The sequence below is a fragment of the Scyliorhinus canicula genome, chromosome 2 (genome assembly GCF_902713615.1).
Source record: "Scyliorhinus canicula chromosome 2, sScyCan1.1, whole genome shotgun sequence".
NCBI classification, from domain to species: domain Eukaryota; kingdom Metazoa; phylum Chordata; class Chondrichthyes; order Carcharhiniformes; family Scyliorhinidae; genus Scyliorhinus; species Scyliorhinus canicula.
Genome location: NC_052147.1, coordinates 6,218,374 through 6,234,067, shown reverse-complemented (window position 1 = coordinate 6,234,067; position 15,694 = coordinate 6,218,374).

The following is a 15,694-nucleotide window of genomic DNA, read 5'->3' as shown; positions in this document are numbered from 1 at the left end:
TCTGTCTGCATATTGGATTTCCAGGAACTGCAGTATTTAGCTACTGTGATACATTTTCATGTGTTCTTCATTCAGTTCTGCTCGCGGCTGGGAGCAATGAGGAAAATTGATTTCTGTAAATCTTCCTTCAGGAACTAAACATTCCAGACTGGTGAGTTTGATCATGTCATAGAGCCACGGGCGGACGCGGACAATGGAGAAGTCCATTGACCTCGAGCGGGATTCTCCATTCGCCGGACGGGCGCAGCCCCGGAGAATCCCGTCCCAAGTCTCACTTGAGCACAGAAATTGAAATGGAACGTGATTCCTCACTTAATGCTGCCGTTGCTTTCCTGAGAAACACCACTTCCACTGGAACAATGTTAAACCAATCAGATTTTCCCATTGCAGTGAATGGAAAAAACTGTAATTCGGATATTTCTCATCAGGGAAAAGAATATAAGTTGAAATACCGTTGAAGAGAGACTCGTGTCGCCGAAACTTTCTGCCTTGCAAAGACAAGAATGTCAAATTTCAAACAACCTCACAAATGTTTACTCCAGTAAAGGGATGTGAAATTGGATGATGCAGCACCCGGATTTCTGGGTGAGGTCTCTTAAACTTCCAAAATGGCATCTGCAACGTGAACACGCACTTCAACAGGAGGTGACCTGACAACATATTTGTGAGGGGGTTTGTGCATGGGGAATTTGTCAAGCTGAGAGATCATCAACGGTGCATATCGCTGGTTTGACATCAGCAATGACGGTTTACACTTTCGCACTCCAGCCTCTCTCAACCTGGCGAAGCTGAACATAGGTCCGGCAGCCCACATCTTGTATGCATTCATGTTTAAAGGTTTGATGGCTTTCAGGGTGTGAGCTGGTGCTGAGGTAATTTTTAGTTGACTGAAAGGCTTGTGCAAAATGAAGGCTTCACCTTTGCACTGAACATGATTGAGAGAATGGACAGAGGTGATATAGAGTGGGAAAAGCTGCTAGAAGAGGGAGGAGACATTTCTACCTGCACTCTGGCACCTGATCTATCCTCCACCATCCCCCCCCCCCCCGCCCCACCCACCACCACCATGGCTTCAATGCACTTATAGTCACTGCTGCCTGTATGTCACCCTGTAAACTACACTCAGTGACACTATTTGAGTTGGTAGCTGCGATAACAAAATCGAGGGATGGTGTCCATTCATCTTCACTGTCTTCATCCCCTGTCTTTGCAGCTTTCGGTTCTTGAGTGTCTGAAATGAGAATGGGGCAAGGATTGTCCTTTGGCCAGAGGAGAGGAGGAAGCAGGAAGTGGTACTGATAGCATCCGCAGTTTGCAGGTCAGGGTACATTGTGGGATGAGGGAGAAGTGGGATGAGAAGGTGAAGAAGATTAAGTATGTGAATGCGCCAATCTTTGGTTTCTTTGACTCTGTCACTGCTCATGCCCTCGGCATTGGCCCTTCCAATAATGGTCAGCACTGTGTCCTCTGGGGCTAGAATCTTCAGGGACATCATCTCCCATTCCGATTAATTCCTGATGCCTGAAGTTGTGCACCGTCTTCTCCTGAAAGAAAGAAACAAGTTTGCCAATGAATTTTGGACAGTATATTGGGGGCAATGTGGCTGTCATGGTTGAATAGCAGGACGTGTGTGCAAGCTTCCTACGTCCTTGGGATTACAATGCTGCCTTTCATCTCTGCCGCTATCTTTTGCCTGTTGAGCGGCTGACAGACGCCCACCCCCGACTCTGCCCCTCGGTATCTGAGAATACAGAACCATGCTAGTCTTTCCACCTGAAAATGAAATGAAATGAAAATTGCTTATTGTCACGAGTAGGCTTCAATGAAGTTACTGTGAAAAGCCCCTAGTCGCCACATCCCGGCGCCTGTTCGGGGAGGCTGTTACCTCTTCCACAAAGACCCGGACATAATTTAATCCCCATGCTCCGGAACAGACTGGGAAGCAGGTGTGCAGTGCTGGACAATCAAGAGGGAAGTCAGGTCGAGGAACCTTCCGACCTCCCAACAATTCGGTTGTGGGTGGGTAGTGTTGAGGAGAGCCTCCCCCCTCCCCCCCCCCCCAACACCATTTGAGGCCCTTTAAATGGTCTCACCTCAGAGTCTCTTCCTGCTGCCACTTTCAGAATGTCAGCAGTGGAGGGGGTGGGTGGGGGGATGGGGGGGGGGGGGGGAATCCATGTTTGGAGGCCACCCTATAGAAGCTATTTACCTCCTCATGGAAGATATCCCTCCTGATTGAGCACTCTGTGGCCCGTGGAGGGCCCCATGGTGGCAAGGGCTGTCCTGCTGGAACATCAGCCCCACCGCGGCCCACCCTTCAGCTCACTGGGGCCTGTCTGACTGGGTCTAGTGAGCCCAACACCACTTACTTCTGGTTTCGCCGCCTGCTCCGCCATTGCTGGGTTTGGCCTGCTGCAGTACCAACAATGGCCACAGGTCCCAGGGGCACTGCTGTGTCTGAAAGGCTGCCGACGTTCTGGCTGCTCTGGGAGGCAGGATCTTAGCCCTTAAAGGGATGGCAGCCTTGTTGCTAAGCTGCTAATTATCCACTGGACATAGAATCATTTCAGGGGTTCTGCTGACATCTGTGCTGGCTGCTCGTGAGCCCCCAGGCTACCATCAGGGCCTCTACCGCCAACTAAAAATTCAGCCTCTCCTTCAGCCTCTCCATTGCACTCACTCTCCCATGTCGATGCTTCCCCAGCACAAAGATCAGAATCATCAAAGCTTTACGAGCAGCCACATGAATACCCCTTTAAGAGAAGCGGGCGGGTTTTAGGTCGTGCCAGGTACTAACCGTATCGGCTCCCCTGCTGCTTCATGTGGGTGTGCCGGCTGCTGTGTCAAAATCACAACCTGGAGCAAGGGGGAGGCAAAACTCTGGCTTTCAAAAAGAATCAGACAAGCAACTGGATGTTAATTACATGCTTATCTCAGTCACTGCACTTATTTTGGGGTTTAAGAGAATAGTTTTTCCTCAGGGAGTGGTGAGGTTGTGGAATTCCCAGCCACAGAGGCTAGCCAGTGGTTTGAGGGACAATGAGTAAGGAAGTGGAGGTTTTTTGCAGACAGGGGGGGGGGGGGGAGATGTACAGTTTGGGAGGGGGTTAGTGTGCAGTATAAACACCAGCACAGGCTGGATGGTGAGATTGGCCTGTTTCTATTCTGTAAATTCAATCGAATCCTTCAAAAGCTTCAAATTATTCCTTCAACGGCACCTTCCCAATCTGCAATGTCTGCCAATCAGGAGGACAAGAGCAGCAGATACCTGGGAACCCCACCATCTGGGAGGTTCCTCCCCAATTCACTCACCCCCCCCCCCCCCCCCCCCCCCCACCCCCGGCCCATTTTCATCCCCTCAGTGTTCCAGGAACCAGAATCTCCGGTCCCTCACGATTCTCCCATCCTCCGGGCCAGGAATCAGGTGGGCATGGATTACAGCAAACATGAACCTGACATGGTGGTCCTCGCGGTGGACCAGGGCGGTTGGCTCCTGGGTGACAGGGATTACCCATTGCGGCCATGGCTGATGACCCCCAGCCGGAGTCCACAGACCGACACGGAGACCCGCTACAACGAAGCCCATGCCACGACGCCAGGAGCGTGAACAAGCAGCGCGTCGACTTCCTGAAGATGCGGTTGAGGTGCCTGGACCGCTCTGGAGGTGCCCTCCAGTATGATGCTGGGATGGAGTGTGTTGGGGGGGTGCAGTGTGTATATGCAGCTGCAGCTTGTCAGCCTTTGAGTGTGAATCGCGAAACCGTCAAATCTGGCATCGTTTCTCATTAGAAACGACTGTGCTCCACGTGGTGCACACGGTGCGAGCCACTTAGCCGTAGCAGGTGTGGCACCAGGTTTTCTGCTGTGAAGATCCATTAATTCTGCGTTGGTGTCTGTGGTGAATGTAATTCACACTGTATTGTATTGTATAGTATTATGTCCTTGTGGGCTCTGTCTGTGAGCCATTGCGCGGCTCTGCCCATAGGGGGAGATGAGGAGCTTGTACAGGGCTCCACCCTTGGCTCCGCCCATGGCCCCTTCCACTACCGGAAGTATAAAGTGCTGCAGCCGTGTGAGCCTACCCTCAGTTCTTCTGGTCACAGGCAGGCTCAGTTGTAAGACTATTAAAACCACAGTTTACTTCCAATCGTGTTCCGAGTGAATTGATGGTCACATCAGCGTCAACGCTTAGGGCGAGACACTTCCTCTGGACATGGCATCAAAATCAGAGAATTCAGTCCAGAGCTTCAGTAATGGAGAACCCTGCCCAGTAATGTGACAGAAGAGTTAATATTTAACATGTGGATGCTCTATGGTGGACAAGTAGACATGTTTTTGAGGAGACTTGGGACTGAGAGACAAGTTAGGGAGGAGCAAGGTAGCGATGAGATCAGTCAAAGTGAATTGGAACAAACTGTTTTTTCCTGTTAATGAAAATTCTTGTTTTCTGAATCACGCATTTATGTGTTAATAAAAACATCAGTTGTTTTAAGTTAGTGACATGATCACCTTATTTATTCAGTGGCGTCACATATAAGCTATTGAGAAATATTTTGGATAACTTTGGACCTCCTCTGTGCCCTACAAACTATTTCCAGTGCTCTGCTGTTGAAACCGATATGCATCACCTACTCAAACTCATTCTTCACAAATGATCTCACGATTGTGAAACATCTTATCCCGGGGATTTACATACGGCTCAATTCTACAGCCACCTGGAGGCAGGGAAATATGTGGGTGGACTTGTATATTCCAGCACCGTCATCAGCGAACTACCCACCTCAGGTCCACCCACTACTCACCTCCTGCCAAGGTTTTACAGGCAGCAGCAAAGACGGATGTGGGGTGAGGTCCTTAAGTGGGCAATCAATGCCTCCAGTAAGGGCCTGATCCTGTTCTTCAACATCTTTCGACTGTGGCCTTTTTTGCCACGGGGGTGCGGAAAATCGGATTGGATTGGATTGGATTGGATTTGTTTATTGTCACGTGTACCGAGGTACAGTGAAAAGTATTTTTCTGCAAGCAGCACAACAGATCATTCAGTACATGGAAGAAAAGGGAATTAAACAATTCAAGAAAATACATGAGAATACGTAATAGGGCAACACAAGGTACACAATGTAACTACATAAGCAATTGGCATCGGATGAAGCAGACATGGGTGTAGTGTTAATGAGGTCAGTCAATAAGAGGGTCATTTAGGAGTCTGGTGACAGTGGGGAAGAAGCTGTTTTTGAGTCTGTACGTGCGTGTTCTCAGACTTCTGAATCTCCTGCCCGATGGAAGAAGTTGGAAAAGTGAGTAAGCCGGGTGGGATGGATCCTTGATTAAAGTCTTGCTTTCACAGAGAACTGACCTTTCTTCTGCCATTACCACATTCGGATATCTTATCCTGATGTAACTACCAGCACCATCTCCTGCCATTAACACTTTCTCTGCCTCGTAACCTTCATAACCTGTTGTTGCAATCTCTCCAAGCTCCCACCAATCACTGACCTTTTCCTCTCCCTCCTGTACAGTATGTAATCCATCACACTCCTACCTCTCTTTAGCTCGGACGAAGAGTCATCCAGACTCCGTTTTCCCCTCTCCGCAGACGCTGCCAGACCAGCTGAGGCTTTCCAGCACTTTCTGTTTTCTTCCAAATCAACGATCGCCATGGTGCGTCTGTTCCATTGACCAACTGAGCCAGCAACTATATCACCTTAGGAAGGTGGCCATGGCATACTGCCCACGTATGGCGCTCCTAATTATTGGCTCTGTGCTGAACTGTCTATTGACAAGTGCCCCCCCCCCCCCCCCCCCCCCCCCCCCACCCCTCCCTCATGGACCAGGCTGAGCGCAGGGCCTTGGAGTGAATATTAGGACAATGCCTGCACTTGAGATGAGAGCTTGAGATGTGGTACAGTGGCCAAAGCTGTCACCACCGCAGATGATGAATGGACAAAGACTGACCCTTCACAGACAAATCATAATGGTCAAGTCTCTCTCTTTGATACTGCAGTGTGGAGACTGTCAAGAACAGCATGGCGATCTCATCATCATTCTTCTTGCAGGGCAGAAGGAGAAATCAGCAGTGGCTCTCGTCTCGCCAAAGCCAAACCATCAAGATGAAGAGATGACAAGGCCCATTCCACACACAGCGGAGGAACCCCAGTGACATGTCGCTCGTTGATACCTGGCTAGACAGCACCTGACATGCCTGCAGATACCCGAGAACCAATGTTGTCTGTGGTATCTTTAAAGAGAATCTTGCAGATCACAACGATACAAAACAAGCAAGAGCTTTATTGGGAAGGTGTTGTCACACAGGCTGCTGGTGGAGACTGTTAGCCCGCCCAAACTGCCAATGATGTCATCAGTACATCAAATGTTCAGACTCTTAAAGTGACCTTGTTCCCAGTAGGAACAAAATCACACCACTTTCCTCCACCTTTGCAACAGAGGTTCCTGCAATTAAACACAGTATAACGTTATTAAAATTTAGAACATGAACAATTAATAAACATAGCAGTCAATAAGTGAGACATTTCGGAGGATGTCGATTCCTGTGTGGTTGTCACAAAATCTCAGCATTACTTTTTCAGTTAACTGCAGCCCCTGGTGTTTTTTGTGTAGTTTGGACAGAGTCTATTGTTGCCTCAGCCGGACTCAACACCGTGTTTGCAGGTGGATTCGGTGTTGAAGTGTCTTCAACCAGGGAACTGTCTTCCACAGTTGTTTCTGGTATGGTCAGGTTCTCAGGAATGTCTAAGTCTTCACTTGGCTCAGTTTGTTCATAGAATCATAGAATCCCTACAGTGCAGAAGGAGGCCATTCGGCCCATCGTGTCTACACCGACCCTCTGAAAGAGGACTCGGTTGCCTCTGTCTCTGGAAAAATTATTCTTGTTGCTAAAAGTTGATCAGCTTGCCTTCTCCTCACTGCATCATCCCGGGTTTGAACCGTATAGGAGACCAGTCCTGTCTGTGCTAAGGCAGGTACCACCTCTCACTGGCGGTGTAGTATCCTTGCCAATACTTCCTGAGCTTTCTGAAAAACACGGCGTTTCGCCCTGTTCTCACATCGCAAAACCTGATTTTGCCGTTTCCGCTCAACAATCTCTCGTCTTGGACGGCTTCAGCAAATCAAACGCTGTGTGTGACTGATATTATACCGGGAGAAATGCCGGAGAACTTTGGGTTGTGGAACGTGTTGTACTCCTGTATCATCAGGAATTGACTTAGTCGTTTAGACAATGGTCCTTGCTCAATCGATACCTTCAAGAAAGCTTCATTGTTTGAAAAGACCTCTCTGTGCGAAGTCTGCACGTTCTCCCCGTGTCTGCGTGGGTTTCCTCCGGGTGCTCCGGTTTCCTCTCACAGTCCAAAGACAGTGCAGGTTAGGTGGATTGGCCATGATAAATTGCTCTTTGTGATCAAAAAGGTTAGGAGGGGTTATTGGGTTACGGGGATAGGGTGGAAATGAGGGCTTAAGTGGGTCGATGCAGACTCGATGGACCGAATGGCCTCCTGCTGTATGTATCTTCTATGTTCTATGTTTAACTCCGCGTTTGCTCCCGTGGTCTAACCACAAAGTACCATGTCCATAACTTCTGATAAGTGGGGATTATTTCTGGTATACGTCTTAACTTGTCCTGCCTTCACATGAGTGTTATCAACTTCTTCAAAATGGAAAACATTACCACTTGAACTATATGTTGACAACTCGATAGGCCTTTGATAAGATGCCGCGTAAAAGGCTGATCTGGTTTCCTCCCACAATCCAAAGATGTGCAGGTTAGGTAGATTGGCGATACTAAATTGCCCTTTAGTGTCTGAAAGGATTAGTTGGGGATACTGGGTTACAGGGTAGGGTGGGGGTGTGGGGGTCTATATAGGGTGCTCTTTCCAAGGGTCGTGTAGACTTGATGGGCTGAATGGCCTCCTTCTGCACTGCAGGAAGTCTATGAATGAATAGCATAAGAATTAATTTACAAATAATTCCTCGTGTTTGTGCGAAGGCCTTCAGGCACTGAACCACCCGTTTCCATTTCCTGGTTTGATACAATAACATGTGTAAAGGTTTGAGAATAGTTGCTAGATTCGGGACAACCCTTCCATTATAGTTTAATACACCCAAAAACGAACACAGTTGATTTGTGTTTTGAGGCGCAGTGCCTCAGTTATGGCAATTACTCGGGAAAGTGATTTGTCCAGTTCCTTTGCATCTGTGACATGCCCCAGGTATTCAAAGAACAAAGAAAGGTAAAGCACAGGAACAGGCCCTTCGGCCCTCCAAGCCTGCGGCCCACCTAACCTAAAACCTTCTACACTTCGGGGTCCGTATCCCATCCTAGTCATGTATTTGTCAAGGTGCCCCTTAAACGTCACTATCATCCCTGCGTCCACCACCACCTCCGGCAGCGAGTTCCAGGCACCCACTACCCTCTGTGTAAAAAGGTCTTTCGCACATCTCTCCTTAAACCTATGTCCCCTCGGAATTGGCCCTTCCACCCTGGGAAGAAGCTTCTGAATATCCACTCTGTCCATGCACCTCATAATTCTGTAGACTTCTATCAGGTCGGCCCTCAACCTCTGGGCAGCACGGTGGCATAGTGGTTAGCACTGTGGCTTCACCGCGCCAGGGTCCCAGGTTCGATTCCCCGCTGGGTCACTGTCTGTGCGGAGTCTGCACGTTCTCCCTGTATCTGCGTGGGTTTCCTCCGGGTGCTCCGGTTTCCTCCCACAGTCCAAAGACATGCAAGTTAGGTAGATTGGCCATGCTAAATTGCCCTTAGTGTCCAAAAAGGTTACAGGCATAGGGTGGAAGTGAGGGCTTAAGTGGGTTGGTGCAGACTCAATGGGCCAAATGGCCTCTTTCTGCAGTGTATGTTCTATGTGCTCTGTCGTTCCAATGAGAACAAACTGAGTTTATTCAACAGAAGATTTGAAGAATTCACATTTATCCTTCTGGACTCGTGTTCCTCAATCTTCTAGCCTCTGCAGTGTCGTGTCCAGCAATCGCGTCCCTTGGTGCCTAAGCTGCCGCCATTTGTACCGTGGGAAGGGCACAAACGTGCCACCAAGTTTTTTATCACTACCTCGCTTATTTTTTTCAAACAAGGTCATCTGGAGCCAGCCTTTTCCTTTCCCCACTCTCAATTAATTTGTTACTTCACTTGCTGCTCACAGTGGAGGAAGAACGTGAGCACTGTTCCAGAATGTTCCGAGCAGGACACGTGGCAACTTGTTTTTTTTAAAGCTGTTTCTTCCAAAATCTTTGGTTTCCTGGATAGGTTCTGCTATGAATCGGCACCCCTCCATTACCAGCTTGGGTGCCAGTGGTGTATTTATTGTCTTAATGGTTGCAGTGTGGGTCAATGCTTTTTCTTTACTCACTGGATTTCTGTGGCTCTTTTTCTTTCTTTTTTCTTTTTCTAATTAAGGGGCAATTTAGCCTGGCCAATCCACCTACCCTGCACATCTTTATGTTGGGGGGGGGAGAAGGCGCAAACTCCATATGGCAGTGACCCGGGGCCGGGAAGAAGACCATTCGGCTCCTCAGTGCTCCAGAGGTGGCCCCGGCAGGTTTTTGCAAACCTCCGCACACAGGTCCATCCAGGAGGTAACGGATGTAACCTTTGCGCGGGCACTCGGCTCTGTCCACTTCAACCGGGATCAGGAACACCAGGATGCATGAACACTGGGATTCGCACCGATCTCTGGTTTTCCACAGGTGCAGGGTCCCGTCAACTGCACCTCATGCGGCACTCAGATCTCCACGGCTTCAAGCTGCCAACTATGTGACCTGCAAGAGCTTCCACTCGTTGAATGTTCTGCTGGTCTGAGATCACACCAAACGCATCCTGCAGCAGCGTGCCCTATTCCCGGGGGGTGTGCACGGCTCCTACATACTGAGCTGCTCTCAGAGCCCTGACATCTTTCAGGGTCCACAGAGGCTGCGGGGGGGGTGGGGGGGGGGGGGGGGTGGGGCAAGGATTACCCACTGGAGACGTGGCTGATGGTGCCTATATAGCAGAGACAATGAGGTTTATGCTGCAATCGCACTTGGTGGAGCAGACCACAGGAATACCGAACATGAGGTTGCGGTGCCGGGACTGTTCTGGTGGACCCCTGCAAAACAATCCACAGATCCTCCAATAAGGAGAACAAAGGGGATGAAGCTGTGGGGGTCTTCGTGGGAGACTGATGGAACCATCAATTCTACGGACACGTGCTGGCAGGATTAGAATAGCAGTTTTAATATACTTACAACAGAGCCAGCCTGTTCGCCGTTGAACTTTCGGTGAACTGGCCGGCTGACCCTGTGGCACGGATCTTTATACAGCAGCTCCAGGGGGAGGAGTTCTGGGCGGAGCCAAGGGGGGAGCCCAGTACAAACTCTCGAGTACTCCCAGAGCGACTCCCCCTGGTGGTCAGGTAGTGCAACTGCACTTGCAATATCGGTACATATATATACTGGGAACAGAGTGACATTGGTAACTTATAATACCGTGTGAATCTCATTCACCACAGAGACGATGTCGGCTACGAGGCAATGGCAATGTCCAGAGGGGCCCAGCTCTGGACAGGCTCATTGTCACTAGATTCACGGAGGGCGATGAGGAGATCAGCAATGACACCCCGTTATCTTTGCATGGCTTGTGCATCCCACCACAGTGGAGTTTTAGAATCTTTTACAGAGCACGGGGTTTTTTTTTCAGTCAAATTCAACAACCACCTTTAGTTGAAAAGAGCGCTTTATCAAAACTTGCCACATGATTTCAAATCAATTTCTCAGCCACTTTCACTGAATTTTGAAAACTTTATTGTTAAAAAAAACTACAGCATTTAAACATATATAGGAAGAAAATATTTAGTTACAGCAGTGGGAATCATCAAATAGCCACATTGTACAAATACACCAAAACCAGGGGAGATTGTCAGTATATAACAGCGACTGTACAAGCATTCTTTGTTCAAAGGTGATGTTGTCACCAAACCTTTAATCCGGCAGGACAGAGGACTTAAGGTTCACAAAGCAATATTTTTCCCTGTGAAAAATGCTTTTTCTCGGCTTCCTTTTGCATTCATTTCCCCTCATCGATTAATTTGTCCGTGAATTTTGACATGTATTCCCCCCCCCCCCCCCCCCCCCCCCCAGAACCCTGGACAATTCAATACGACAAACATTCCCAAAATCGTCAGATTCCTTTTGGTAGCAACGACCCTGAACCAGGATCTCTCAGGGAAGGAGATTTCCAAAGATTCAGAACGGTGAGTGAAGAAATTCCCGACTTCAATCCCAAACGATTGATTGCTTTCCCCTGAGACAATTACATTTCTGGATTCTCCAGCCATGGAATCATAGATTCCCTACAGTGCAGCGGGAGGCCACTCGGTCCATCGAGACTGCATCCACCCCCCCCCCCCCCCCCCCTGAAAGAGCACCCTAACGTCGGCCCACTCTGTTGTGTTCTGCTGCTTCAGATAACACAGGCTGCTACTTGATGCAGTCTTAACTAAAAGATGCTCCAGACTCTGAAATGAGTTCAACGTGTTTATTGAACTATTAACACAGTTCTCAAATGAGTTCGACTCTCTGCTAACCTAACTGTAGTAACTCAGTCTAACTGTAGCAGCTTGCTCTAAGCCACGTGCTGGGGTGTGATGCTGCTGATCAACCCTGTCTAACTCTCTAGATGTCTGTCTGTGGAAAGAGGCAGGGTGTGAGTGCCTCATCCCTTTTATAGTGTTTATGTCATGGCCCCCTTGTGGTGATACCACCTCTGAGTGTCCTGACTGCCCATTGGTTGTGTCCTATTCTGAGTGTTCATTGGTTGCATGTTTACATGTCATAACACACTGCACCACGTTATTCCCGCAACCTCACGTAACTTTTGAACTCTAAGGGCCAATCCACCTAACCTGCACGTCTTTGGACTGTGGGAGGAAACCGGAGCACCCGGAGAAAACCCACGCAGACATGGGGAGAACGTGCAGACTCCGCACAGACAGTGACCCGAGGCTGGAGTTGAATCCAGGTCCCTGGTGCTGCAAGGCAGCAGTGCTAACCACTGTGCCACTGTGCTGCCCTTGTGCATCTATCCTGCCAAATGCCCTAGAACGTTCCCATCAGGAAAAAGTGGTTTGGACCAGTATTCCAATTTTCCCGTTTTCATTTATTTTCCTTCTGGGTTCTATTTCTTTTTTCTCCCCTAGATTTAGAGTACTCAATTCATTTTTTCCAATTAAGGGGCAATTTAGCCTGGCCAATCCACCTACCCTGCACATCTTTGGGTTGTGGGGGCGAAACCCACACAAACACGGGGAGAATGTGCAAACTCCACACGGCGCAATGAATAAGAAGCTGTCTGCAATAATGACTCGAACCAAGGGTAGACCGAGTGGTCACACGATGACGCGGCCCCTGGAGAGGTGAAGTCCCTAAAGTCTGGGAGTTCTCCCAGAGCAGGGGCACGGACACATACTAGTAAATAAAGTACTGGGTGTCGCAAGTTCTTGGTGACTAGACTTTGGAAACCCAGAACCTCTACACGAGGTGTCAGAAAGGACTTACTGTAGCACAACAATGCAGTCGAACTATAGGATCTTTCGCAACCGGGAAGTTTTACTGAACCTTTGTGAAGTTCCGGTTCGGCCACAATGGAGTATTGTATCCATTTCTGATCACCAGTCCGTAGGAAGGACGTGAGGGTCCTCAGGAGGGTCTGGATGTGATTTACCAGAGCGGTCCCAGGGATGGGAGGGTTTAGCTCCATCTGTTAGGGTCAGTCACTGTTGGAGATTGAGCAATAAATGTGTCAATAACAAACTCCCTCAAACAGCAATGTGATAACGATCATGCCATATATTTTATACTGTTGAGCGATCGGCTCCAGAACACTGCAGGAAATCTCATGTAATTGTTCAGAGTAACAACATACCAGCAGGAAGCAGGGTCACATGGACTGAGGTCAGGAATAAGGAAGAAAATGAAATCTAAAAGGCTAGAACTCAGGCACAGTAAATAATTAGGAAGGCAAATGTAATGTTGTCGAGTATAAAAGTTGGAATGTCTTGCTGCAGCTGGCCAGGGTGTTAGTGAGACACCACTGGAGTATTGTGTCCAGTTTTGGCCCCTTTACATAAGAAGAGATATGTTTGCATTGGAAGCAGTTCAATGAAGGTTCCTGGGATGAATCGGTTGTCTTATGAGGAAAGTACTGATTGGTCCTGTAATCATCGGAGTTTTCCGTGGTCCGTGGAAGTGTGCGCCTGACCCAGGAGAACATAAAATAGCGTGTGATGGTGTCGGGCGCCATCCTCTGGATTGGGACTTCCTTCCTCTGGCGAATGGAAGTCTAACCCAGAGCCAATCCATGCTCAATTGAGCGTTAAATGGCACTCGGTTTCAGAGTGTCGGCGGGAGCCCGTTACACACCAACTCTCAAGAAATTCTACCCGATCAGAATGAGAGGTGATCTTATTGAAACATGTCTGGTTCTGAGGGGGTTTGGCAGGGTCGATGCTGAGAGGATGATTGCCCTCGTGAGGGAATATAGAAACAGGGGGCACAGTTTCAGAAAAGGGGGTTGACCATTTAAGGTGGAGATGAGGATGAATTTCTTCTCTTCGAGGGCCGCGAATCTTTGGAACTCTCTAGAATCACAGAAACCTAGAATGATTACAGCCCAGAAGGAGGCCATTGACAGCACCGTGCCAATTCCAGCTACCCACCTACTCCGTCTTTTCCCTTTAGCCCTTCACATCTTTCTCTCCTCAGACAATTATTGCATTCTGTTTTTGAAGGCCTCGATCGACGTTGTGGAGGTTCAGTCATTGATTATATTCGAGGCCGAGATTTATGGACTATAAAGGAGCTGAGGCAGACAGGAAAGTGGAGTTGAGGGCAAGACAACATTGGCCACGATATAATTGAATTGCGAAACAGGCTTGAGGGGCTGAATAACCAACTCCTGCTTTGGCTTCTTGTGATGAGCGGAGTTTGAGGAGTCACACAGAGTGAGGGAGTAAAACAGAATGAGGGAAATCACACGCAGTAAATGGATTAACAGCTGTGGTTTCACTCATTTATTTACCCAACTGTTCATACCTGAGAAATCGGATTAGCCAGCCCTAGTTGGCTGTTTCTGGGACCTTCTTTGTTGGACTTTCAGTAGAGCGGGGGAACCATCGCTGACTAACCGCCTTTGGCTGATTCCTGTCTGAGTTTGTGCTCTAAACTCTGTCAGGTACTGTCACTGCAGATCAGACCTGATGTGTGTGTGATCCTGTGAAGGGGCCTGGGCTCATTGGCTCGGTGGCGAGTTGCAATGATCACAATATTAATCAATTGAAAATCATCTCACGGATGTGACATGTGAATAAAAAACGCCAAGGGGGAAAACAGCCTCGATTAAAAACATCTGGCTCATAACAACGGTTTCTCAGAACCCATTTCAAACTGCTGAATCTCCACCAACGGAGCCAAATTAATATTTAATGTGTTCTCGAATCTGTTTGAAAATGGAAAACCTTTGCCCCTCCCTATCTCTGTCATCTCCTCCAACCCTACGGCCTTCCGAGACACCTGCACTCCTCTAATTCTGGCCACTTGCCGGGTTTACTCGCTCTGCCTTTGGCAGCTGCCTGGCCCTGGAACATCCCTCCCTCAAACATCTCCCCCTCCCTCAAACATCTCCCCCCCCCCCCCTCCCTCAAACATCTCCCCCCCCCCCCCCCCCCCCCCCCCCCCCCCCCCCTCCTTTCTCTTCCTTCAAGGCAATTCTCAACTTTGCATATCTCCCCATCTGTGTCACATTTTGGCTGATAATGTTCCTGTGGACTGCTTTGGGATATTTTACGAGGTTACAGATAATAACTAAAGAAAGCTGTTGCTTGAACAGTTTTGTGTGAATCAGCTGTCATCCCTTGGCACCATCTCCGGTCTCTTTAATGGAGACGGGTGCTTGGAGGGAAAGGCAGACACCAGACTTCCTGCCTCGGGTTGCCATCTGGTGACCAATTCTGGGAACTGCAGGTATATATTTTCTGAGCAATGCAGAAATTCATCAATTAAAAGGAATTTTGGAGGTCAAATTGACAGGAAGTTATGAAGGTTGAAACTCTCCATTGCACCTGCCATTGCATGGAGCTCTGAATCAGAGCCTCTAATTTAGAAAGGAAAATCCTCCCAGGTTTAGACTTTAGGCAGTGGGAGTTTCTGGTTGGTTGTGAAGTCTTGTAGGGTTGAATAGCTCCCTGCACTCAGTGTTGAGGAGTCACAGATGAAGAATGGACATTTTGGTGCCGTCAGTATTGTGTGAGGTCCCAACAACCCGCCCCGAGGGAATACAAAAAGGGAAAGCGGACTCTGGGGCTGGTTTAGCTCACTGGGCTAAATCGCTGGCTTTGAAAGCAGACCAAGGCAGGCCAGCAGCACGGGTTCAATCCCCGTACCAGCCTCCCCGAACAGGCGCCGGAATGTGGCGACTAGGGGATTTTCACAGTAACTTCATTTGAAACCTACTTGTGACAATAAGCGATTTTCATTTCATTTCATTTGGAGGACTAATCCTGGGGAAGGAAGTTAGTCAAAAGTGGAGACGGCCTCACGTCAGGGTGGGTTTGCATTGGGAGATTTGTTGCCCATCTGCTTCTCCCACTACCTCCTCTCCCTCACCAGGACAACTGGACGTCATGGTCACTGA